At 40.6% G+C, this 26,429-nt stretch overlaps 1 protein-coding gene and 1 long non-coding RNA gene across 2 annotated transcripts in view; one reads left to right on the top strand and one right to left on the bottom strand.

Moving 5' to 3' along the window:
• LOC129146762 (uncharacterized) overlaps window positions 1–14,612 on the top strand; it is a 48,552-nt gene extending 33,940 nt beyond the window's left edge. The window contains exons 3-4 of the long non-coding RNA XR_008553937.1: window positions 3,131–3,350; window positions 12,499–14,612. This is a non-coding gene — a long non-coding RNA (uncharacterized LOC129146762). The remainder of the gene's footprint in view (window positions 1–3,130; window positions 3,351–12,498) is intronic.
• The window catches only part of SLC9A9 (solute carrier family 9 member A9), a 630,868-nt gene that overhangs the window by 458,949 nt on the left and 145,490 nt on the right, over window positions 1–26,429 (bottom strand). The window lies entirely within an intron of this gene.

The following is a 26,429-nucleotide window of genomic DNA, read 5'->3' as shown; positions in this document are numbered from 1 at the left end:
CCAGGACCTGCAATGCCTTAAGGATGCATGTTCCAGGTGGGATATCCCCCAGAGAGTGAAGTTGGAGGCAGGGCTCTTTAGATGGACAGCCACAGAACTGCCTCATAAAAAGCAAACTTGTTGGGCCTCTCTATTGGTGCAGGGGTTAAAAACAGTACTATTAAGCTATGGGCAGCCACTGCAGCAAGAGTTTGATCCCCTGCCAGCCAGGGAGCTACCCACATGGCACAGCAGACCTCTCCTGCCTCACCCGCTGCTCCCCTCAGCAGTGTAGTTCAGTCAATCCACCTGTTTTGCTCCCCACTCTCTTGGTGAATCCTCTCACCACCCCCCCTCACCTCTGGCTTACACCCCAGTTCTTGTATGCATAAATAAATAAATCTTTTTAAAAAAAATTTTAAATCACTAAAAAAAAAAAAAGCAAACTTGTTGATAACACTGGTCTGCACAAGTAGGAAGCTGGATACCATGCTGAAAATAACCTGCTCTCAAAGACCAGAGTGGCATGTGATGGCAGTCATGTCACTTATGCTAATAAAAAGCATCAGGGAAAGGGGAGTCCGGGGAAATGCCCAACACAATGCTCCACACACTCACTTTATTGAATTTTTATGATGTGCATACTGATTTTGGATATCATGAGTTTGTCTCATGCTATTACAGCTGCACTCCTAAAGGCATGCTGTGAAAACGTTTCAAAATAAAAAGTTCCAGGAGGTTCAATTGCTTAGAAGAATTTTTAGTATGCCATCTTAATCTCTCAAAGTATTTTTAAAAAAGACAGTACTTTCCCCCCTTTTAAAAAATAGCCTTGATCGAGTCATAAATAAAGCCTCCCAAAAAAGGCAGCTTTTGAATGTCTAGGGAGAAGCAAAGGGAGTTGTCAGTCTGGAGACACAGCTGTGTGGACCTGTCCTATGAGCTGTGAGGAGAGCTAATCCTGGCCAGGAAAGCGGAGCAGCCATGACATGGGGCTCACTCTAAAATGGGAAAACCCAGTGTCAACGGGCTCTGGAAGCACGATGAAGGTGGTCGTCTGAGTCCACGTCTTTGATTTGTATATCTAAATGCTTTTCTTTGGATAAGTGTCTTTCTGCACTCATTTGTTCACCTTTAATGGCTAATTTCAAGCTCACATTTTCTTTTTTTCTGGGGCAAGATGTCAAGGGTAGTACCCTACAGGGGAGCTCATAAATTCTTTTCATTAACAGCTTTATTGAACTATAGCTGCCTCACAATGTGGTGTATGTGTAAAGCAGCACTGTGACGGTTTGGTGTATGTATGGACTAGTCTGTTCCAAGGAGCCCATGAAGCTCGTCAGCCCGTTGCAGCTCAAACAAGTGCTCAGATCGCCCATTCTGGAGAGGACTCTGTTGTTCCACACTTTTCCTACTGGTCTCCAGACTTTGTTCTGTTTCATTGAAGGTTGGGGAGAAGAAGAGGATGTAAACATCAATTGGGTGACTTGTGGGCATTCTAAAAGGGAAGGTGAATCAGGTGAAGCTCCCACTCAGCTTGGCTATGGTGACAGGTGATCCCTGGACAGCTCCTACTGCAGGTACAAGGAATGGAGAAGACTGCAGACCACCTGCCCTTGATACTCTCCCCTTTCAAAGGGGTGGAGGGAGACAGGAAAAGGAAGGTTGTATCCATTTCTTTGTCCCTAAGTTGAAAGAACGGACTGGTTATGGAATGCAGTGGAGATAGAAGGGATGGGAGCAATGAGAGTAGAATTCATTGTCAGAAGTGGAAGTGTATGTGTTTCAAGGTTGGGAAATTGCATGCCAGGACATTTTGTTACAGGGCAAACCCTGATATAAAATGGGTTGTCTGACTGTGGTTCTTCACCTGCGTGCTTAAAGGGGACTTATTAATGCTAAACTGCAGACATGCACAAAAGGTTGATAAAAGATTTATTTACAAGGGAAGGGAAAATGGGGAAATGAATAACTCAGGGAGAGAAGAGGGAGATAAGTTCGTAAATGCGTCCTACCCATTCCGCTGACCTGGTATCTCAATGACCCGCTGAGCTGGCAGAAAACTGAGCACACTGCGTGGCCAAGAGGGCGACCCCCGGCCACATGGCCAGTTGAATACTCAAACCAAAAGCCCACTCACTTAACTGCACCCTCAGGTCCTCGCAACCTTCCCTTTGGTGATCACAGGATTTGTCTTTCCCAGTGTCTTGATGGAGTGGGGGTGGAGTCCACAAAGCTTGCATGGAGTTTGCTCAGGACATCCTTTCCCCCTAACAATTTGACTACTCAAAAATTTCGTTTGCAAAGGCCATCAATGAGACACCTACATCCCCACACCTCTCTCTATCCCTGTCCTCTACTCTCATCTTAGAAGACTGTGGAAACTTGCTTCTTCTCAAATCACTTACCTATCATTGGGCCTAGCCCTGAAATTTTAAGAAGACCATGGTAAGACTAAAAATATGCTGGGGAAAACGGCAGGAATAAACATTTCAACTTTTGCTGAGAACCTGTTTTGACTAGACCCCATATTTGTGCACTTTATATATTGTTTAATCTTCACACACATACAGACGGACATACACATGCACACACACGCACAAAACATACACACAAACCACAGACATTCACACATCACAGACATATAGACATACATCACACGCAAATACACTCATCCCAACAGGAGATCATCATGATTCTAATTTTACAAACTTGAAAAACCAGCAAGTGTTAGAAATGGGATGTTCACACCTGTGTGGCCTCTTTTCCACCTAAGGCTTCTGCACCTGTGTGTGCATGACCTCTCTGTGCACCAATGTGTGTGTGAGGTTTGGATAAGGCACTCCCTCATGGCTGCCTTGAGACAATGGCCCACATCACGAGGTGGCCAGGGACGCCTAGATAGCCGCTGACTGATTGTGTGGTCAGGGTCCGAGAAGGTCTGGGAGTAGCTGGGAAATTATACCAAACACCTGAATGGGAAGTTCTTCCTGTATATGTGGCCAACACGTCCCTCCCCGTTCCCCTTAAAGTTGATTATCCTTTGTCTCCCCTGGACCTTGTTCCCATAAAGAAGAATGCCCTTTGTTTGGCCTGGACCTTGCTTCCCTGCCACTGTCACATAATCAATCATGCTCATTCACTATTACAGAATCTTGCTTTGCAAGCCTGCTCCACGACTTGTCTCTCAAACATGCCTGGGGGAGCGTGCTTGAGTGTTCCCGACCACCAGAGTTGGCGCCCGAACAGGGATTGGAAACAGTAATCAGTGCCAGGGGCACCTTCGCCATTCCTCGAGCCAGGTGTAAGGCATAGGACGTCCAAATCAGTTACACAGTAGCCCCACAGACCTTGGGGTTTGCAAAAGAATGGTAAGTGAGGTACTCTCTCTCTTTCACAAGTAGTGTCTTTGTTCCTCTCTTTTTATTGTTCCTGTCCCATCTTTTTATTTCCTTTTCTATCAGGTCTGTTCACTTAGCCGCAAAATTAATGGTGGGCATGGGTTGACCATTTAAAGAGTCAAAACGGCCGGTAGCTACCTTCTAGATGACTCTGGTGACAGGATAAACTGGTACCTGGACCAGATTAGGGGGACCAGCGCCACCCTCCTGTCTGAAGGCAAAGTCTGGTCATCATATGAGTGACCTCGGTCTCCCAAAACAACAGGCACATATACCATCTAGAAGTCTGTATGGGGGTTGCATATGAAGGTTTGGTCTCCTGGAAACCCGGGCTGTATTCCCCTGCACTAGGCAGAAGACTACAATACCGAGACACAAGTCTGAGAGTGCCCGCCCCAGTATGACAGCTGGGGAAGCCCTCTCCCAACTAAGCACTATACTGAGACCCGACACAATCAGCCCAAACCCTGCAGTTTGCCCCTGTTAGGATTTTTATTTACAGCCTGATGTTTTGCTTTCCTATTACTATTTTGCATTCCTTTATCAATAAAATAAGTTAATAATGGTAACAATCTCTCTCCTGCTCAACTCTAACATCGTGAGCAACTTAAGGCACTCCTCCTATCTGTAGCATGTAAAGTTTCCGATAAGGAGCTCAATCAATTCCCACAAGTGCTTAAATATCACTGGAACTGGTGCCACTTAGCCATCAGGGCTTCGGACATAAAATCTGCCAAACAGGCTTGGGCTGGTGATCCAGAGCCCCTGCCTCCTCCACCACTTTTTTTTTTTTTAAATAATAAATTTTATTTTTATATTCCCCCATACAATTGCAAACGCCCCATTCTGACCCCAATCCTTCCCCTCCCGCCCCCCACCCCACAAAAAGTGTCTCTGGTTCATAGTTTTTTGTTGATTTTGATTTTCACTTTCTTATATTCATTTTCCTGGTCCCTTATTTAAGTTTTCTAGATTCCTGCTATGAGTGAGACCATCCGGTATTTTTCTTTTTCTTTTTGGCTTATTTCGCTGAGCATGATCCCTTCCAGCGCCATCCATGTTGCTGCAAATTGCATGTGTTTATCTTTTTTGAATGCTGAGTAATATTCCATGGTATATATGTACCACATCTTCTTGATCCAGTCATCTATTTTTGGGCATTTGGGTTGTTTCCAAAGCTTAGCTATTGTAAACAGTGCTGCTATAAACATAGGGGAGCAGGTGCTCTTTGGAATGGATGTTTCTGAGTCCTTTGGGTAAATACCTAGGAGTGGAATTGCTGGATCATATGGAAGCTCTATGTTTAGTAGGTCCAGAAATCTCCACACAGCTCTCCATAGTGGTTGGACCAGTTTGCACTCCCACCAACAGTGCACAAGAGTTCCTTTTTCTCCACACCCTCGCCAACATTTGTTGTTGCTAGTTTTTTTAATATGTGCCATTCTCACTGGTGTAAGATGGTATCTCATGGTAGTTTTGATTTGCATTTCCCTGATTACAAGTGATGTTGAACATTTTTTCATATGTCTGTTGGCCATTTGCATTTCCTCTTCAGAGAAGTTTCTTTTTAGCTCTTCTGCCCATTTTTTGACTGGATTATTTTCTTTGTTGTTGCTGAGTCTCATCAGCTCTTTGCAGATTTTTGTGATCAGTCCTTTATCATTAGTGTTGGGTGCAAAAATGTTCTCCCAGTTGGTGGGGTTTCTCTTTGTTTTTGTTATTGTCTCTTTTGCTGTGCAGAAGCTCTTTAATTTGATGTAGTCCCAGCTGTTTATCTTTGCCTTCACTATCACTGCTTTGGGTGATGTGTCTGTAAAGATGTCTTTGATGTGCAAATCCCGTAGCGTTTCGCCTATATTTCCTTCTATGTATTTTATGGTTTCAGGTCTTATGTCTAGTTCTTTAATCCATTTTGAGTTGATTTTTGTGTATGGTGTGAGGTAGTGGTCAAGCTTCATTCTTTTGCATGTAGCGACCCAGTTTTCCCAGCACCATTTATTGAACAAACTTTCTTTGCTCCAATGCATAGTCTTTGCTCCTTTGTCAAAGATTAGTTGACCATAAATCTGTGGGTTTATTTCTGGATTTTCTATTCGATTCCATTGGTCTGTATGTCTGTTCTTGTGCCAATACCATGCAGTTTTGATGATTATGGCTTTGTAGTATAGTTTGAAGTCTGGGAGTGTGATGCCTCCATTTCCTTCTTTTTTTTTCAGTAGAGCTTTGGCTATTCGGGGTTTTTGGTGATTCCATATGAATTTCATCAATAATTGTTCTATTTCTTTGAAGAATGCCATTGAGATTTTGATTGGAATAGCATTGAATCTGTATATTGCTTTTGGTAGGATGGCCATTTTAATAATGTTTATTCTTCCAATCCATGAGCAGGGGATGTCTCTCCATTTCTTTGTGTCTTCTTCTATTTCTTTTAACAGTGTTTTATAGTTTTCTTTGTATAGGTCCTTTACCTCTTTTGTTAGATTTATTCCCAAATATTTGATTTTTTTTGTTTCAATAATAAAAGGGATGGTTTTTTTGATTTCTTCTTCTTCAGATTTATTGTTTGTGTATAGGAAGGCTACTGACTTTTGCGTGTTGATTTTGTATCCTGCCACTTTACTGAATTGATTGATGAGTTGAATTAGTTTTTCTGTGGAGATTTTGGGGTTCTCTATGTATATTATCATATCATCTGCAAATAGTGATAGTTTGACTTCTTCTTTTCCTATTTGGATTCCTTGGATGTCTTTCTCTTGTCTTATTGCTCTGGCTAGGACTTCCAGTATTATATTGAAAAGCAGTGGTGAGAGTGGACATCCTTGTCTTGTTCCAGATCTTAATGGAATTGCTTTCAGCTTTTCACCATTGAGAATGATACTGGCTGTTGGCTTGTCATAGATGGCCTTTATGGTGTTGAGGTATGTTCCTTGTATCCCAAGAATTTCAAGGGCTTTTATCATGAATGGGTGTTGCACTTTGTCGAAAGCTTTCTCAGCATCTATTGATATTATCATATGGTTTTTATATTTCTTTTGGTTGATGTGTTGGATAACGTTGATTGATTTTCGGATGTTAAACCATCCTTGTGCCCCTGGAATGAATCCAACTTGGTCGTGGTGAATTATCTTATGGATACATTGTTGGATTCTGATAGCTAAAATTTTATTGAGGATTTTTGCATCAGTGTTCATTAGGGAGATTGGCCTATAGTTTTCCTTTTTTGTGTTGTCCTTATTCGGTTTTGGTATTAGTGTAATATTGGCTTCATAGAACGTGTTTGGTATTGTCCCTTCCTTCTCAATTTTTTGGAAGAGTTTGTGAAGGATAGGCACTAATTTGTCTCTGAATGTTTGGTAGAATTCATTTGTAAATCCATCAGGTCCTGGGCTTTTGTTTTTGGGGAGGTTTTTAATTACCATTTCAATTTCGCTGCTTGTAATTGGTCTGTTTAGGTGTTCTATTTCTTCTTTATCTAGCGTTGGGTGATTGTAGAGTTGTAGGAATTTGTCCATCTCCTCTAGATTGTTGAACTTGTTTCCATATAACTGTTCATAGTAGTTACTGATTATTCTTTTGATTTCTGCTGTGTCCGTTGTGATTTCTCCTCTTTCATTTATGATTCTGTGTATTTGTGCTTTCTCCCTTTTTTCCTTTGTGAGCCTGGCTAGGGGTTTGTCTATTTTATTTATTTTTTCAAAGAACCAGCTCTTGGTTTCATTGATCTTTTGGATTGTTTTTTTAGTTTCAATTTCATTTATTTCTGCTTTGGTTTTTATTATTTCTTTTCTTCTACTGGTTCTGGGGTTTTTTTGTTGTTCTTTTTCTAGATCTTTGAGCTTCGAGATTAGGTTGTTTCTTTGAGTTCTTTCTTGTTTTTTGATGTGAGCTTCTATTGCTATATATTTTCCTCTTATTACTGCTTTTGCTGCATCCCATACATTTAGGATATTGGTGTCCTCCTTGTCATTCAATTCAAAGAATTTTTTAATTTCTTCTTTGATCTCCTCGTTAGTCCAGTGGTCTTCCAGTAGTGTGGTTTTTAATCTCCATGAGGTAGGATAGTTCCTTGCCTTCTTTTTATGATTTATTTCTAGTTTGATGCCTTCGTGGTCAGAAAAGATGGTTGGTATGATTTCAATCTTGGTGTATCTGTTGATGTTTGTCTTGTGCCCCAGTATGTGATCAATCCTGGAGAATGATCCGTGTGCGCTTGAGAAAAATGTGTACTCCGTTTTTTTGGGGTTTAGTGTTCTATAGATGTCTCTTAAGCCCAAATGCTCTAGGTCCTTATTTAGAGCTTTAGTTTCTTTACTTATTTTTTGTCTTGTTGATCTATCCATTGTTGATAGTGGTGTGTTGAAGTCTCCCACTACGTATGTGTTTTCTCTGATGTCTGTTTTCAGAGAGGACAACAGTTGTCTGATATATTTTGGTGCTCTTTCGTTTGGTGAGTATATTTTAATGAGTGTTATTTCTTCTTAAAGTATTGTCCCCTTAATCATAATGTAGTGACCATTGGGGTCTCTTTTTATTTTTTTGAGTTTGAAGTCTGTTTTATCTGATATCAGTATAGCTGTTCCTGCTTTCTTTTTTGGCCCATTTGCTTGTAGGATTGTTTTCCATCCTTTAACTTTGAGCCTATTTTTATCTTTTGTAGCTAAATGTGTTTCCTAGAGACAGCAAAAGGTTTCCTCCACCACTTTTAACACCCCGCAGCTGCCTGTACCTTTGCTCCAGTGCTGGGGCCACTGGCATGTCTCTGCTGCCTTCCTGCTATAGGAGAACTGAACTCTCCTTTTATCCACCTCAACAAATTGTTCTGATCCATTCTATAGTTAAAAAAAATTCTGTTTGCCTGTGTTTACCTAATCTTTAAATCTAGACTGTTTAAGGTAAAATCTGCTTGAATGTAAAATTGATATAAGCTTGAGACCTACATCTTTGATAATTAATGGTTAATATTTAACACTCATTCTACATAACAATTTTAGCTTCTGTCTTATTATAAACCTCCTTGACTAAATTTATATTAAAAATGTGGTTAAATAAATGTGTCAAACTTAAACTAAGACCTAACTTCAAGCCAAAAAGGTGACTCTTAAAAATACACTTGCTTTACCTAAAAAAGTTACGAAATAACTAAAATTTAATCAAATTTTCTCAGTGTCTTCACAAATAAAATAACTACTCCTTAAAATTAGTACATGTGGCCAAAGTTTTAAATAAAAATCAAGAGATCTCTGTGTTTGTCATTGTTTCTGTGTCCGTCATTGTCTTTTACCTCTGGAGGGTTAATAATAAACAGTGCATATATAAATTCTAATTAAAAACCCCAAATTTTGAGATCATGATCTACAATTTTGGTAAACAAAAGCTAAGTTAAAATTTAATAGTTTAATCTAAAGCATTCATGCCTTAAGGTTATAATCTTGGATAGTAATACTTTTATTCTGTGTTCAAATGTGTTTACTTAAAAATTTTTTTTAAAAAGGCTATGGTATTCAATTTCATATAATCTCACCTTAAATACAATTAAGATGTGTCATCTAGTCTAAAGGGATAACAGTAAAACAGCTATTACAATATCTAAAAATCTAAAAATTAAAAACAGATAAAATAACTAAATATAAATAATATGTGCTTAAATTTTTTGTGTGTTTTAACACCTTGCTACAAAAAAATTAAATTAATATCAATAATATACTAATAAAAATGTTTAAAAATACATGAAACTACTTAAAATCTAATATAGTCTGGTAGAAAGTCCTAACACTGACTGCAGTAAAGAGCCAATGGGCTCCTTAAAGCAAAAAGGGGTTATCTAGAGAAAAACCTGCCCCCATAAAAACAAATATGCAAAGCTCTATTTCTTATATTGCAAATCCTTCCAGTATAACAGCTGTTGAACAACATTTCATTTCTAACTCTTCTAGCCTCACAGCAGTAAAACATTTTATCCCAGCAGAACCAAATCCTAAGTCCTTGGTCTTCTACCACCATCCATTATAAGTATCAACCTGGCTGGGACCTGTAGAACTTTTAACCTGTGGGAGAGGGTGTGTTTCTGTTTTGTCACCTACAGGAGCACTCTGGGCTGCAGCAAAAACAATAAGATTGACCAGTCTTCTCGAAAATGACAGTTCACCGTGCCAGAAAAAAACTCATCTGGGGACACATCAAAGGCCTAACGACCCTGCACCTCTGAAAATCTATTCCTGGCTCTCTTCTCTTGCATTACAGCTAACTCCTTGGTGGGAACTCTTCTTCTGCTCCTCCTTTTCATTCTTACGGTTGAGGTGCAAGTAAAATGGGCACATGTTATCCACCACCCTGTCTTTCATGTTGTTGGCTGGGGGCACCCAGAACCCCCCATTGGATCTAATGACTCCCTTCTCTTAGGTGGACCAGCGATTCCGGGCTCTTTAGCTGAACATCCTACTCAGACTCTTACTTCCCTTTGGACTGTTCCTAGTCCAGGACACCCCTTGACTTTATCTCTAATATTTACTGTGGCCTGGTGTCCTCACAATAGTATAAATAGTTTGGTTCATCTCTGCCTAATGAATCTCAAATTGTTATTATACCTCATCAGCGTTTTCTACACACAATAGGATTAGGAAAGTTCGGCCCTAAATTTAATCATGACCCCCTCCTAGCCCCTTCAATTCCTATTTGCCATTGAACATGGACTCAAATGGAGCATATCAACAACAAATTCCATTGGGAAGTTATTTAATGAGACTTGCTCCCTACAAAATTGGCGCCCACAAGGCCTCCTAGTTATGGATAGAAACAGAACATGGGAGGGCAAAACCTGGAATTGGATCTTTCCTTATTTTTACCAGCACTCCCATCGTTTATGGAATCCATGCTGGTCCTGTCTTAAGACTTTGCTGCATTGGGCTTCCTGGTGGTGCAAGGGGTTATGCACAGCACTGTGAAGCTATCCGCAGGCAGCCTCTGCAACACTAGCTTGATTCCTGGCCAGTCAGGGAGCTACCCACATGGAACTGCAGACCTCTCCTGCCTCGCCCACTGCTCCCCTCAGCAGTGTTTTCAGTCAGTCTGCCTGTTCTGTTCCCTACTCTGTCTCTGATGATCCTCTCACCTCCACCCCACCCCCCACACCTCTGGCCTGTACCCCAGTTATTGTATGCATAAATAAATAAAATTAAAAAAAAGACTGCTGCAACAATCATTCCATGTGCTTTCCTCTTAAGACAAAGATTTGGAGACCTGCTACTCCACACTTCCCTATGTCCTACACCATGGCCTGGCTCAGTTCAGTAGGGGCAAATTTCTATGGGATTACACAGATACATCTGAGTCTATACCTCCTGCCCTTATCTGTTTTTGTTAACCCCTTCTCTGGTGATAATATTACCTTTCCAGCTGCCACACTTATCATGCCCTGTATTGACAATCACTATCTTCTCAATCATTCTGTCTTTTTTATTAAACAGCAGATACAAGCTTGGATTTCTGTTAACCTTAAAAGCCTCTGGGAAGGCGGCTCCCCCTTAGCTCAATTGATTCATGCTCTAGGCTGCCATAATAGGGTCCACTGCTTTTTTGCCTCTTTGATTGCTTGAATCATTTTTCTTGTTTCTCTGGCTGTTACTGCAGCTTTGGCCAAATCTGCTTTGATCAAATCTGTTCAAACAGCTAATGAGGTTCACCAATTTATGACTAATACCACTGAACATTTGTTGTTACAGGCCCATATAGATCAACAGATTCTTGCCTAGCTTGATGCCCTAGAATCTGCTGCACTATGGCTTGGTAACACCAGCAGCCTTTATGGACATGGTCGCTCCTCCAATGTGACACCAGTTATGATCAGTTTTGTGTCACTAGTCTCACTGCCGATAACTTCACTTCTTTCTCTTGGATGTCTCAAAAACAAGACCCGCTTCAGTCATATAGTTCTACCTTACATACTTCTGTCCAAAAACTGCAAGATAAACTTCTTCTCGAACTCCATAAAATCCAGCAAGAAACATCACAACAAACTATTGAAGTTCTCCTGACCTTCTCTTCCCTAGCGATCCCCACACCTGGTAGTCTAACTTTACTATTCATACTTTTTTTTTTTAAGATTTATTTTTTTATTTATACAAGCACTGGGTACAGTCAGAAGCGCGGGAGGGTGAGAGGATTCACCAGAGCCAGAGCGGGGAGCAGAGCAGGCAGAAGGACCAAAGTACACTGCTGAGGGGAGCGGCAGGCGGCAGGAGAGGTCTGCGCACCACGTGGGACCCTCCCCTGGAGGCCGGGGAGCAGCCAGGGATCGAACCCGCACTGCGGAGGGTTGCTGGCAGCCTCGCAACACAGCGCTCAACCGCTGCGCCACCGGGGAGGCCCACTATTCATACTCTTATTCAGATTCTTATATCTCTTTGTTATTTTCTTTGTCTTTATAATAGGACTCTGGTGCCACCGCCGTGCTCACTTCCACCGACAACAACAACATTCAATGATGATTTACCAGCTGACCCTTCATTGTCCTTAACCCCCCACCTCCCCTTCTGCCCGATAAAACAGAAAGGGAGGATATGTGGACTCTTTCACACCTAAGGCCTCTGCACCTGTGTGCACATGGCCTTTCTGTGCACCTATGTGTATGTGATGTTTGGATAAGGCACTCCCACATGGCTGCCTTGAGATAATGGCCCACATCACGAGGTGGCCAGGGACACCTAGGTAACCATTGACTGATTGTGTGGTTAGGGTCTGAGACAGTTTGGGAGTAGCTCAGAAAATAATACACCAAGCATGCCCCCGGAAGCGTGCTGGCATGCTTCTGACTGCCAGACACTTGTCTCTTTTTATCTTGCTATTGGACATTCAGTAGAAATTTTAACATACTTTTACCTTAGTTTCCCAAATTTAAAAAGTCAATCAAATGTGTTCTTTGTTCCTGCTTGAATGTCTTTGATAGGGTATCATAATGGCACAAGTTTTTCAAGGGAGCTCAGAAGACATTCTTTTCAGGTTTTGATTTTGCTTGTAACAGGTTATGGAAAGCATGGAACCTTTCATGATTTTCCTAATAAGCCAGTTCTACATCTGACTTCCTGTGGGTCTAGAAGTGACCACCATGTGTTTTTATTTCTAGGAATGGAAAGATTGAAAGAAAAGTTCACGAGGAACATAGGATTTTCTGATGAAAGCTGGAGTCCAAGGAATTGGGACCTGGGTTTCTTAGAATGAAGTTAAGTCGGTGCACTTTCCACATACTCTATGGCCACCCACCTGCCAGCCTGTCACCTTCCTGGGACACCCTGGAGGCTTCACTCAACCCTGCACCTTTAATACCAGTTCATGCTCCTGTGCAACTGTCTGCAAGGTCTCAATCCTCCCTCAGTGAAGTGCTTCAGTGTCCTTGGAGGGAATGTGGTCTAAGCTCCAAGGATGAATATGGAGTGGGTAAGAGTCACAATGTTGACTGAATGAAGTAAGAGAGATATTGAAAGGTGAACCGCACACAGGAGAGAACTTGACCTTGCACCCTGACCACATGTCTACTTATATCCACTATTTGGGTGCATACTGGCTCATCAATGGTTGAGAAGGGATCACTTTGGAGGAGACTGAGAGGGGCAACAAAGATAGCAGAGAATTCAGCACACTCGTTAAATTACAACCTCCTTTGAAGAACTCGTCAGTCTATACCAGCATCTTGAGATGCGTGGACCCTAAAATGCTCTGAGTGACAGTCCTCACTTTTCTCTACTTCCGGGCATCCAAGGCACTTCCTACTTGCAGAAAACAAACTTGGTGCTCACTGTATATAATCACTGCACTTTCATCAACCTTCCTCTTTCAACTTGCATCACCAGTGTCCACCCTCTGACCTGGTTTACAGAGCTCTCGCTCTCTTTCATCCAGGTCCTAAGTTCCACCCATGAATTCTTTGTGTGTCTGTGTTTCCTGACTAATTTGAAGAGAGACAGCACGCGTGGACTGTGCTTTTCTGCCCTCTGTACTCCCTTCTCCATTCTAGGCACATGTTTCATAGGATTGCTGGATGCTAAGTGACTATAAAGATGAATTAGATATGATTTCTGTCCTCTAGGAGTTCACAGCTTAGGAGGAGGAATAAGCAATATGTATCTAGTAGTAGCCTAGTAGTAACTGGGCTACTAGGTGAAAAATAATAAATTTGGCAAGAAAACTAAAGAAAAAGTGTTATGAGATTCAGAGGAAGAAAGAACCATGGTCTGGGGAAAAAGAAGTGGAGGGGAATTTTTCTTAAAGAACAGATGGAATAAGATATGAGTTGTGGTAGGAGGGGAAGGATGAGGGGTGTCACTGCAAAAAAGTATAACATGGGCCACCAAAACAAGTGCCTGGTGGTGCAAGGGGTGTGGATAGTGAAAGCTGAAAAATATAGTGTGGATTCTTCCTTGTGCATTGCTATACAGTCTAATTCAGTGGATCCCAATTTTTGCTGCATATTTGAATCACATCAGGACTTTGAAAATCATAATGTTCAGACTAGACCAGACAAAGAATATAAAGTATCTGTAAGTGATAACCAGGCATTAGTACTTCTTTTTTTAGTTCTTCCATTGTTTAAAATGTAACCAGGGACCAGAACCAGTGTTAAATGACCATATCTTGGGGCCTCCCTGGTGGCACAAAAGGTTAAACGTCAGCACTACGAAGCTACCTGCAACCACTGGAGCAGATTTTCGATCCCTGGCCAGGGTAGTGACCCACATGGCACAGCAGACCTCTCCTGTCTGGCCTGCTCCCCTTAGCAGTGTATTTCAGTCAATTCACCTGTTCTGTTTCCCACTCAGATATACATACATTTTTGATTAGTAACAAGTAAGGATGTTTGTGCAAAATATCTCAAAGTATGAAATTCATCCAGGCAAGAGCAGAATGACTACCTTGAACACCCAGACTCTAGGCCACTACCTTTCATTTTTAAATATGCACACACGCGGGCCTCCCCTAGTGGCTCAGGTGGTTGAGCACAGCGCTGTGAAGCTGTCCGCAGCCTCTGCAGTGCCAGTTCGATCCCGGCCGGCCAGCAAGGGTCCCACATGGCACAGCAGACCTCTCCTGTCATGACTGCTGCTCCCCTCAGCAGTGTATTTCATCAGTCTGCCTGTTCTCTGTTCCCTGCTCTGTCTCTGGTGAATCCTCTCACCCTCCCGCGAATCTGGCCTGTACCCCAGTTCTTGTATAAATAAAAAAAATCTTTAAAATAAAATAAATATGCACACATGGCTCTTCCCTCATGTGTTTGCACTCCTCCTGAGAGGCAAATAAAATCAAGGTCCATTATTATCAGAGCCTTTGCTCTACCATTTTCCCTACAGTGTGAATTTGAAGTAGTTTGGAATCAGTTGTTTAGATCAGGAGAAAGAAATACACAAATTATTCACCCAGAATCTATATTTAAAATACAGAAACAACAACCCACCCAAGTTAATGGCTTGGTCAAAGTGAACCCAAACACTGTTGGATAGGAGCCAAGACTAGAATGCATGTTTTTTCTTAAAGAGATTTCACTACAACTGGCAGTTTCCACAGACTCTCTGCTCCTGGGATTTCAGCAGAAGGAATAAAACATGTGATATGAATATAACTTGTCTAATCTATTACTCCCCGAAAATTTTTCATTCATTCTCCTATTCCCTAAAGCATATTTATGTTCTTCAGCGGTACCATTTGGAAACCTATAACCAACTGCTGGCTGCAATAGAATGTAAATAACAAGAAAATGGAACTTTCTGGATTTTCCCCAATCAGATCAATTTTCTAGCAAGTAGCAAGCTCATAAATAATGTAGATGTTTAAAACATATTTAGCTCAAATTAAGATGTTACACTGTTTACTGTTTGATTGATAGCTTTAAAATATATTATCATTATTTGTGACAAGATGGAACGAACAATTTATCTTGTGGGTGATGAAAATCAAACATTATTGCTTGCCCTGATTTTTTTTTCAACCACGTCAATATATTTTGAAAACTTTTTGATCTAGAGTAGAGAGCTTCAAATGGCCTGTTTTGCTGATGATACATATAATACAACTTGTTATTTAAAATTCCTTTGCAATTGTAAGTGAACTTCTTTTGTAATATTTCAAATATTTCTGTCCCTTTTCAGAGCAGACAGACTGTTCTCATGGGCTTCTCTTGGAATAAGAGTTTACCCACTAATCAAATATAGAAGAAATCACCACAATGATTTAGAGAACAAGAAAACAAAAACATTTACTCCTTTGAAGTTTTTATTCCCTTGTAGCTCCTGAGTTTTGAGATCACTGCCTCTGCTCCCCATCACCCTGATAATGCAAGGAAGTATCTGCTAGAGAAGGTAATTTGGTTTGCTAAATTTGGTTGCTCAAGTGTCCCAGACATAATCTCAACTGAGCAGACTCCAAGGCTAGATCTACATGGGGCCAGCCTGACCAATCTATGGGAACAGTTCTGATGATCGGTCACTCAGTCTCCGGTCTATAAAACACCAGATCGGTGATGTAACCACACTCCATCGATGCCCCAGCTTCCCACCTACTACCCTCAGCCCCAGCCCCGTGACCTGTGGACTGGTTCTATAGTCTTAGGCACTGAACTGAAATATAGACAGTTCTGAGTGTCCCCATGTGATTTGAGTAGAACAGACTTTGGATCCAGCTGTAAAACAGAACCTGGTAGCCAGAACCATCTGTAGATGAGGTCCAAGTAAATGGACCGTCACTTAGTGATCTGATTTCTTAACGACTCCATTCCACAGAGAACAAAGTACCAGCTGTCACCAAGTGTGAATCATCATTAAGGAAACAAAACAGAAGGAATAAGTGACTTCTTTATAAAAATGAGGTTCAGAGGAAGAGGAAAGAATCAAGAAATACATTTTTAGTTGAGTCAATGAAAAAAGATGATGGGGGGGGGTTCTACTCCAGTACACACAGACATAAACAACACTGTGATAATTCAGTGTAGCAAGTGCCTCTGCCACTGTTCTGCTTGTTGACCATAAGCAAATTAGGAGGCAAGATACTTCATCTTTTCCTCAGTTTCCTTGTCCACAAAATGAGCATCATGATAGTTCTTCTTTTATGTTATTACCAGAGCATCACTGATGAATGATTCAAGAGGTTGTTTAGTTTTCCAGGTAGTACTTTTGTTAGGTAAAACAAAAGATTATTTAGTATTAATATATCCCTCAGACAACCAGCTTTGATAGGAAAACTGTCAAGAGAAGTCTTTAATAAGTTGTTCTTAACACAGGAACATAAGTTTGATTCTAATTTCATTTCAGAAAGTTGTCAAGACCTCATGGGGAAGAGGTTGTTCCTTTAGGTGACTATTCATTCTGGATCTAGGATTGTAGGTACTTACATCAGAGTGACTACTTCTAGCAAAACCATTGCATTCCATGTTAGGTTCCCTTAAAGAAATTATGGAGGTAGTCAAGCAGAAGATGGTGATGGTAAGTGTGCCAGGAAGCCACAATTGCTTAATAGGTTTATTCACCCATGTAATAAAAATATTTAGACAAAGGTTACAATATTGCCAATGTCCAGAGAAGTGACAAGAGAAGATGATAAAAGCAGACAGATTTCTGGCAAAAGAAGGAGTGGAGGAAGATAGATGTTTATCAATGGAAGCTACTTGAGCAAACCTTTAGACATAAATGCCACTGTATTCTATATTGGTGAGATTTTAACTAAAATAGCTTCCTATTCAAAACACCCTGTTTGGAAAATGCCTCTTAGAATACTGAGAGTGTAGAAACATTTTAGATGGCCAAAAGATAGAGTTGTGTTTGTTATCTGGGAGATGGCTAAGAAGCAAGTGATTTCAGAGTTTGAAACTAGAGGGTGATGGCCTCCCTGGTGGTGCAAAGGGTTAAGACGCAACCTACGAATCTGTCTGCAGCCACTGCAGCATGAGTTCAATCCCCAGCTAGGAAGCTGCCCACATGGTGCTGTAGAACCTCTCCTGTCTCACCCGCTGCTCCCCTCAGCAGTATATTTCAGTTAATCTGCCTTTTCTGTTCCCTGCTCTGTCTCTGGTGAATCCTCTCACCACCCTATGCCTGTGGCCTGTACCCTAATTCTTGTATGCAAAAATAAATAAATAAAAAAAAAATAAAACTAGAGGGTGATCACGAGGAAGAGTGGATTTAATCTGCATTCCTCAAGAAAGGCGGGGGTTGGGGGTGGATAAGGGCAAGACATTATAAAGAATCATTTCAGTCTTTTCCAAAAAGTCAACTGGGGAATGCACTATTGTGCACAGCTGTGCATTTCCTTCCCTAGAGGAATTTAGGGATTCCTTAAGTATTCTATAAAAAGTATACTGGTTTAGCCATTAAAAGGATACAGATGTACTTGAGGGAATGGATTAGGGGGGTTGAATGAAATGACATTTAAAGCGACTTCAAACTCTGAAATTTTATGATTTTATAAAAATCTCAAGAAAAAAATAAGAGCAGAGGACAACAGAGGTATTTGGGAAACTTTGTAATTGACAATACTTTTTAGCACTTAATCAGTTATCAAGATAAAAATAAAGAAAAGTTTGGGGGGACCTAAAAATCTGGCAATAGGGATGGATTTTAATAACCAGCATTCTTTTCCTAACTTGCCGGTAACTTCTTCACAAATATTTAGTGTGGGATTAGAATGCGAACAGTTGAAGTTACCTTCATCTGTGTCAAAATCTCAACAAGCCAAGGAGATGGGAGGAGGCATTTACAAAACTCATTTAATTCCCCGAGACTACATAGAGAAACTCATTTTTTCCCCCAGGTGACCCTAATAATATATTTTTCAGTCCCTTCACCATATTCAATGCTAAGATTTCATTCTGGCTTCTTAGGAAGACCTGAAGCACCATGAATTGCAAGCCTGACCACAGGATCTCATCTAGAACCTTGGTGTTAATCCAGTGTCTGTTTTGTAGCAAAGAGGCCAACTCCCACCCAGAAAACTGAGGTTAAAATGGGATAATAGATATTTATGGCCCACTCTCCACCCCCCAAAGTTAAGTACACATTTCTTTCAAATTCACATAGAACACTATCTGAGAGGGTTGGGTCACAAAAGAAGTGCCAATCAATTCATGAAGATTAAACTCATATCAAGTATCTTCTCTGATAAAAATGGTATCAAACTAAAATCAACCACAAAAGGAAATCAGGAGAAACCCATAATATGGAAATTGAACTATTGGATTAAGGAGAAAATCGAAGAAGAAATTAAATATTTGGAGACAAAAATGAAGATTCAACTTATTAGAACCAATGAGACACAACAAAAAACATATTAAGAGGGGAGTATAGAGTGATACAGGCCCACATCAAGAAACAAGAAAGAGCTTAAATAAATAACTTCCCCTCTCACCTTGAGGAACTAGAAAAATCAGAACAATCAAAATAAAAAGCCAGCAGAAGTAAGGACATAAAATATTAGAGTAGAAATAAGTGAAATAGAAATCAAACGAGAGCCAGGAGATCAGGAAAAAAAAAAAAAAAGATGGGTCTTTGAAAAAAATAACATACCTTTAGACCAAAAAGTTAGACTCACTGAGGAAAAAAGGAAGAAAACTCTAACAAATAGAAGGAAACAAAAGGGAAGTTACAATAGACATTTTAAAAATGAGGATCATAAGTGATTACTACAAACATCTGTTTGCCAGTAATTTGAATAACCTAGATGAAATGGACAAATTCTTAGAAATCTGTAAACTTCCAAGATTGAATTGGGAAGATATAGAAAATCTAAATAGGCCAATTATAAGCAAGGAAATTGACAGTTACCAAAAATTTCCCACAAACCAAAAATCCATGTCCAGATGGTTTCACTACTGAGTTCTACCAAACTTTTGAAGATGAAGTAACATCTACCCTTTTTTAACTCTCCAGAAAAAAAATGGATGTTTCCAAACATTTATATTGGGTTAACATCACTCTGATACCAAAACCACAAAAAGTTCTCACAAAAGACAGGAAATGACATGCCAATATCCCTGATGAACATAGATGCAAAAATCCTGAAGATCTTTGCAGACTGAAATTCAATAATAAATCAAATGGTTCCTATTATCATGACCAACTGGGATTTATTTCAGGGACAAAGGGATGATTTGATACTAGAAAATCAAACATGGTAATTCACCACATCAACAAAAGATAATACAAAAATCATGTAATCATATCAATAGATGCAGAGAAAGCATTTAATAAAATTCAAAATCCATTTATGATAAAAATTCAAGAAAATTGGGGATAAATGGAGCATAACTCAGCATAAAAAGGCCATACATGACAAACTCATATGAGTAACATCATACTCAATGGTGAAGACTGAAAGCTTATCCTCTAAACTCTGGTATAAGACAAGGATGTCCACTTTCATCACTACCATTCAATATAGCATTTAAGCTTTAACTAGTGCATTAGACAAGAGAAAGACATAAAAAGAATCCAGATTGGGAAAGAAGTATGACATAATTGCAGATGACATGATAACATACATAGAAAACCTTTGAGCTGCACTAAAAAATTATTAGATTAACAAATCAATACAAGAACGTGGCAGGTTAAAAAATCAACTTACCCACATTAGTTGCATGTAAGCAATGAACTACAAGGAGAAAAAAATTAAATTCCATTTATAATTGCATCATAAAGAATTAAATACCTCATTCTAGGATGAAACTTTTTTAAAAAGGATTTATTATTTATTTATGCATACAAGAACTGGGGTACAGGCCAGAGGTGCAGGAGGGTGAGAGGATTCACCAGAGACAGAATGGGGAGCAGAGCAGGCAGATGACCAGAAACACTGCTGAGGGGAGCAGTGGGTGAGACAGGAGAGGTCTGCCACATGTGGGTATCTCCCTGGCTGGGTGGGGATCAAACCTGTGCTGCAGAGGCTGCGGACAGCTTCACAATGCTATGCTCAACCCCCTGCACCACCAGGGAGACCCCTAGGAGTAAACTTAATATAGGAGGCAAAGGACCTAAATAATCAAAACTATAAGACAAGAAATAGAAAAAAACCCACAAATTTAAATAAAGATATTCCCTGCTCATAAATTGGAAGAATTAATATTGCTAAAATGGCCATCTTACCCAATATATATATTCAATGCAATTCTTATCAAGTCTCCAGTGGCATCTTTCAAAGAAATAAAAGAAATATTACTGAGTTTCATATGAAACCATAAAAGACTCCCAAAATAATCCTGACAAAATAAAGAAAAGCAGTGGTATCACACTCCCGTTAAAGTATATTACAAAGTTATGGTAATCAAAACAGTATGATACTTGCATAAAAACACATGCAAACCGGGCCTGCCCAGTGGCACAGCAGGTTGAGTGCAGTGCTGTGAAGCTGTCCACAACCTCTGAAGCATGGGTTCAATTCCCAGCCAGCCAGAGAGATACCCACATGGCGTGGCACACCTCTCCTGCTGCACTTGCTGCTCCCCTCTGCAGTGTATTTTGTCAGTCTGCCTGTTCTGCTCTCCACTCTGGCTCTGGTGAATTATCTCACCCTCCTGTGCTTCTGACTGTACCCAGTGCTTGTATGAATAAAATAAATAAATCTTTTAAAAAAAAATAAAGATAGACCTACCATATGACCCAGCAATTCCACTCCCAAATATCTACCTGAAGAATGCAAAGACATTAATTTGAAGGGTTATGTGCAATCCTATGCTCATTGCAGCACTATTTATAATTGCCAAGTTATGGAAATAACCTACATGCCCAAGGACAAGTAAGTGGATTGTGAAGACATATACACAATGGAATACTACTCAACTATAAAGAAAGATGAACTCTTGCCATTTTCTACAACATGGATGGAATTGGAAGGGATAATGCTATGTGAAATAGTCAGGAGAAAGACAAATATTATGGTTTTACTAACATGTGTAATATAAAGAAACAAAACAAATTGTCAATCAAAACCAATCTTATAATAAACATTAGAAATCCTTCTCTAGAATTGAGGTTACCAGAGAGGGCAAAGGATATGGGAGCAAAGTGTAGAGGGGGTTATGGTGGAGGACTATGGGTGCCTTGGTGGTTGATATGATATGGTGACATGCATCCAAGGAGCTGTGCTCAGTTTCATAAACCAATGTTACCTCAATAACTAAAACAAACAAATATAAAACTGAGGTCATTTGGACACATTCCTACCTCTTCACCTTTAGCTTCCCCAAAACAATGAATCACTAAAATGCCATTTTTCCTACTGAATTGGTTTCCAATTCATGCACTACCTAGTCCAGTTCAACATCACATCTCTTCTGGATATTTCTATGACTGCTGAAATGGTCTTCTTGTATCCCTTCACTTCCCAGCATCATGTATCCTCTTACTTTACTCCAATCATTTTAAAGCACAAACCTTACGCATGCTTAAAATCTTTTGATGACTTATCATTTCTCTCAGTTTAAATGTCAAAATACTTAAGGTGTTTATGCCTTTCCAGATCCATTCTCCATCTTTTCCATTCTGCTCTGTGCCCCCAAAGACTGATCTGTATAATCTATCAACTGGCTTCCTGATTCCTTGGTTTGGGTTAGATTTGACCAATGAGGGTAAAAGGATAATTGCAGCAAATTGGATTTGGAGAGAAGACTAAGGAGGGGAGCATTTATTCTTTATCCTTTCAGTTCTTTCCCTTCAAGATTTTTTTTTTTATTTTTTTTAATAGAGGCAAGTTTTATTTCTTTATTTTATTTGTTTGTTTGTGTTTGTTTATACATGCACTGGGTACAGTCAGAAGCGTGGGAGAGTGAGAGAATTCACCAGAGCCAGAGGGGGGAGCAGAGCAGGCAGAGGGACCGCAGTACACTGCTGAGGGGAGCAGCGGGCGGCAGGAGAGGTCTGCGCGCCATGTGGGACCCTCCTCCAGTGGTCGGGGAGCAGCCGGGGATCGAACCGGCACTGCAGAGGCCGCGGGCAGCTTCGCAACCCAGCGCTCAACCACTGTGCCACCGGGGAGGCCCCTCCCTTCAGGATTTTTTGAGTCCTCTTCATCCTCTTCAGTCAAATGTCATGGTTGCATTCAGTTGTTCCTGTCCACACAGCTTTCTCTTTCGGCTCTAGCATCACCTCATCCCTTTCCCCTTCAGATACCATACCTGGAAAACTGGACTACCCCTTATGTTTTTTCTTTGTCCCACATATTTTAAATGGTCCTCAAACATCACTGTTTTTAAGTAAACCATACTGGACTTTCCTGCAAGAGACATATCTACATAATAGAAGCTTTTATAATGCCTAGACTTTCTCGTAGCTCTTCACGTACAATTAAATGATTAATTCAGTAATTGATTTTCTAAAGTCTGTCTTTTCTGCTATATAAGGGAGAGGCCATCACTATGTTTTAGCAACCCCCAGATCCCTAGAGCATTCACACATAGAAACTTAGTAGCTACTTATAAAATGAATGGGATGATGAGAGTAGAAAACAGAGTTAGAATAAGAAAGGAAGGTCAAGGAAGAAATGAAATAGCCAGGATCAGACTGACAGGAATCACCACAAACCAAGGATTCCCACACCAAATAGCCAAGAACTTTAGGCAACCGAAACTATTCTCTCCCGGCCACAGAAGATCTGGGAGAGGTATGACATCAAAAAAATTGTTTGACAATACCATTTCACAAAGGTATTATTTGACAAGGAGGATATAGTCAGTAAAAACATTTTTAAAATGTGAGTTTTATGCCTCAAAGAGTAAGTTATTTTCTCTTTGTACACATTAAACCACAATAATCCATGGCAACTTGGTTGAATTTGACAAAATGTTACTTAGAGATGTTTTCAAAAGAGAAATTGTGTTTGTTAAGCTTGAAATGTCAATACCTTTTAGAAAAGCCACAGGCTTAATTTTTATAATTATCTGTTAACTATCAGTTCACATCAAAGGTGATTAATTAAAATGTCTCAACCCAGACTTCTGAGAAGTGGAGAGGGGTGACCACCACTGACCTGAGAGTCTCTGCGAAATGCGGGCAAGACTCTCCTTTTAAAACAGACGTGAGAATCAAGAGGTAGGACACTCACAGGAAGGACCCTAAGGGAATACTAGGTCAAAATTAGGGAATCAATCCAGAACAGGGTTGCTAGTTGAAATGGTAAAGAACAAATCTAAGGCAAAAAAAAAAAAAAAATCAGGGGCCTCCCTGGTAGTGCAGGGGGTTGGGACACAGCCTGCGAAGCTGTCCTCAGCCACTGCAGCACAAGTTCAATCCCCAGCCAGGGAGCTACCCACATGGCGCAGCAGACCTCTCCTGGCTCGCCTGCTGCTCCCCTCAGCAGTGTATTTCAGTCAATCTGCCTGTTCTGTTCCCTGCTCTGTCTCTGGTGAATCCTCTCACCCTCCACACCTCTGGCCTGTACCCCAGTTCTTGTATGCATAAATAAATAACACTTAAAAAATCAAAAAAGCCCAAATAAGATGGTGACCAAAATGGAGGTGGTGAAGAAGACAATGTATAGCAGGTAGAGGGAGAGAGAAGAGTAAGTCCAGCGTGAAACAGAATGAAAGTGGGGAGAGTCTGCTAAAGCTTTTGTTTTTTCTGTACACCTGAGTCATTAGATGTGGGAGGTATCGGGGACAACAGCAATGTGTTCACCTAGAGACCAAGAAGGGGACAAAGGGGATGAGAAATGGAGGAGAGGACTGTAAATGATCAACAGCCTTTGACCACTTTGCGACTGGTAGCACTTAGAGCTTAATAAGTCCTCCTCTGGGGGCTCTCAGAGTGATGGTGGAGCCCCCTTCAGAATATCAGGGATATCCTTATATTAAACATAACCTTAAACAAATATCAGCACATCCAGACTTTATCGTGCAGATTGGTCAGCTAGGGATCTTGTTAAAATGCAGGATCTGATTCAGTAGGTCTGAGCTGGGATTTGACATTTTGAATTTGTTAGAGCTTGTGCTGGCAATCTCAACCAGTGCGTGATGAATCTGCCCCCATTTCCACACAGTCAACCACTCAGATGCCTTACATTACAACTTCTAGCCTGTCATGAACCAAAATCCCAGCACAGGTGGTGAGGAGGGGGGTACTTCTATGAAGGAAGAAGGTGTGGGTATCCCTGGTGTATGGAATGGGGAGGAAAGGGAGACACCCAGGCAGACACTCCTGGTCTTTGCTCTGTGGCTGTAGTGCTCTGGCGTGTGGGCTCTTGAGAGACAACACCTGTCATCTTGTCCTCACGGTGGATGATCCAGCTTGGACAATCCATTTTGAACCTTGGGTCTCTCTCCCTTCACTCTATGGGACCTGCCTGGCCTTACTGCTGGAAGGTAATTTGAATTCATTCTCCTGGCATCTCAGCTTTAGTCCTATCTGTTTGGATAGGTGTTTGACCAGAAGGGGGTGGGTGATTTGGAGTTTGATCAGGAAACTCTTATTAGAAATCCTTCTTTCAGGCCTCCCTGGTAGTGCAAGGAGTTAAGATGCAACCTATGAAGCTAACCGCAGCCACTGCAGCATGAGTTCAATCCCTGGCCGTGGAGGTGACCCACACGGCACAGCAGACCTCTCCTGTCTCGCCCGCTGCTCCCCTCACCAGTGTATTTCAGTACATCCGCCTGTTGTGCTCCCCACTCTGTCTCTGGTGAATCCTCTCACTCCCCCATCTCTGGCCTGTACCCTAGCTCTTGTAACTATAAATAAATAAATTAAAAAAATCCATCTCTCCCCTACACCTCTTCTCTCTTACTATTATTAAAAATCTCTGTGCACACTAGGGTCTGACTACTTTACTTTGTGTGCCATGGACCCTTCGAATGGGCAACATAGATTTTTCCCTTTAATAGTCTGAGGTCCATCAGCACCCCTCAGTATCGCCTGGTATCAGTTTTGTTCCCCTGAGTGGGAATGAGGCTCCTGGCAACAAATTCAAATACATTTCTGGTAACACTTATGCTGCTGGTCAATATTCCACACTTTAAACAGCAAGATTTTAAGCATAATTAAGGGCAGTAATTTTGCAATGAATGATACTATAAGAGTATGACTTTTTGCTTTCATTTTACAACCAACACAAGGTTATAATCCGGCTACAGAGCGGCAATTGAGCACTTCTAAAATTGTTAGGATTAAAGGCTAAAAATAAAAGATTACTCACAAAAACTCAGACTACAAGATTTTTCTTGAAATTAAGATGTGCCAATGTTGGTTCACTGTTACTTCGTGGAAATAATCCATGGAGCTGAGTGGGGGCTGCCTCCTTCAGATGGGGCTTGCATCTTCTACCTTGCACAGTCTGAGCTATCCTTAAATCTATGTAACTGTAATATTTTATACTCCCTCTCTCATCCCTCTTTGCATTTGTGTTTGTGATTTCTGACATACTAGTTTCAACCAAGATGCACTATGTTTACAGAGAGTTTTCTTCCAGGAAAGACTTTTTAGTCACTGACACAATTCTCCAACATGGAAAACCATGTCCCTGGGATTGTGAATGAAAACGATTCTACCAAGAGCACATTTTCTGTTGCAAGGTGGCTTATCTGTTTGCAGACAAGGGAAGACAAAAATAAATAAACAGCAGCTGGGTGAGTAGGTCCGTACTTCACAATGTGGATGCAATATTCTCAAGTGGTAAGAATTAAGGGGCTAGTCATGTTCAATGACAACTGAAGGACTCAGATGGTGAGGAAAAGTTCAAGCCACAGAGTTGAAGATCAAAGAGGCTGTGATGAGTTAAAGAGGAAAGAACAGACTGACTGAAGTTAAGAAAAAACAGTAGATAATTGCATCCCACCTAAGCCATTTCTTAGGAATTGGCAAGTATACAAGCCTCTGACTTGAAAACATTAAGAATAAAAAAGAAACATTCAGAGAGAACAACATAAAACTGAAATAACTCATTTTTCCTACTTGCAACCTTTGGATGTGCAAGTTCGCCTACTGGTTTGATATGCACTGTTTACTTACTTTTTTTTTTTTTTTTTTTTGTTCTTCCTACACATTTCTTTCCCCTGCACATAAGATTTTGAGAAGAAACTTGGAGGAAAATGTTTTCCTT

This window comes from Talpa occidentalis, unplaced genomic scaffold (genome assembly GCF_014898055.3).
Source record: "Talpa occidentalis isolate TD23 unplaced genomic scaffold, MPIMG_talOcc4v2.1 talOcc4.4, whole genome shotgun sequence".
In the NCBI taxonomy this organism is placed as follows: domain Eukaryota; kingdom Metazoa; phylum Chordata; class Mammalia; order Eulipotyphla; family Talpidae; genus Talpa; species Talpa occidentalis.
Note: the sequence above shows the minus strand (reverse complement) of the source record. Positions and strands in the feature narration are given on the sequence as shown.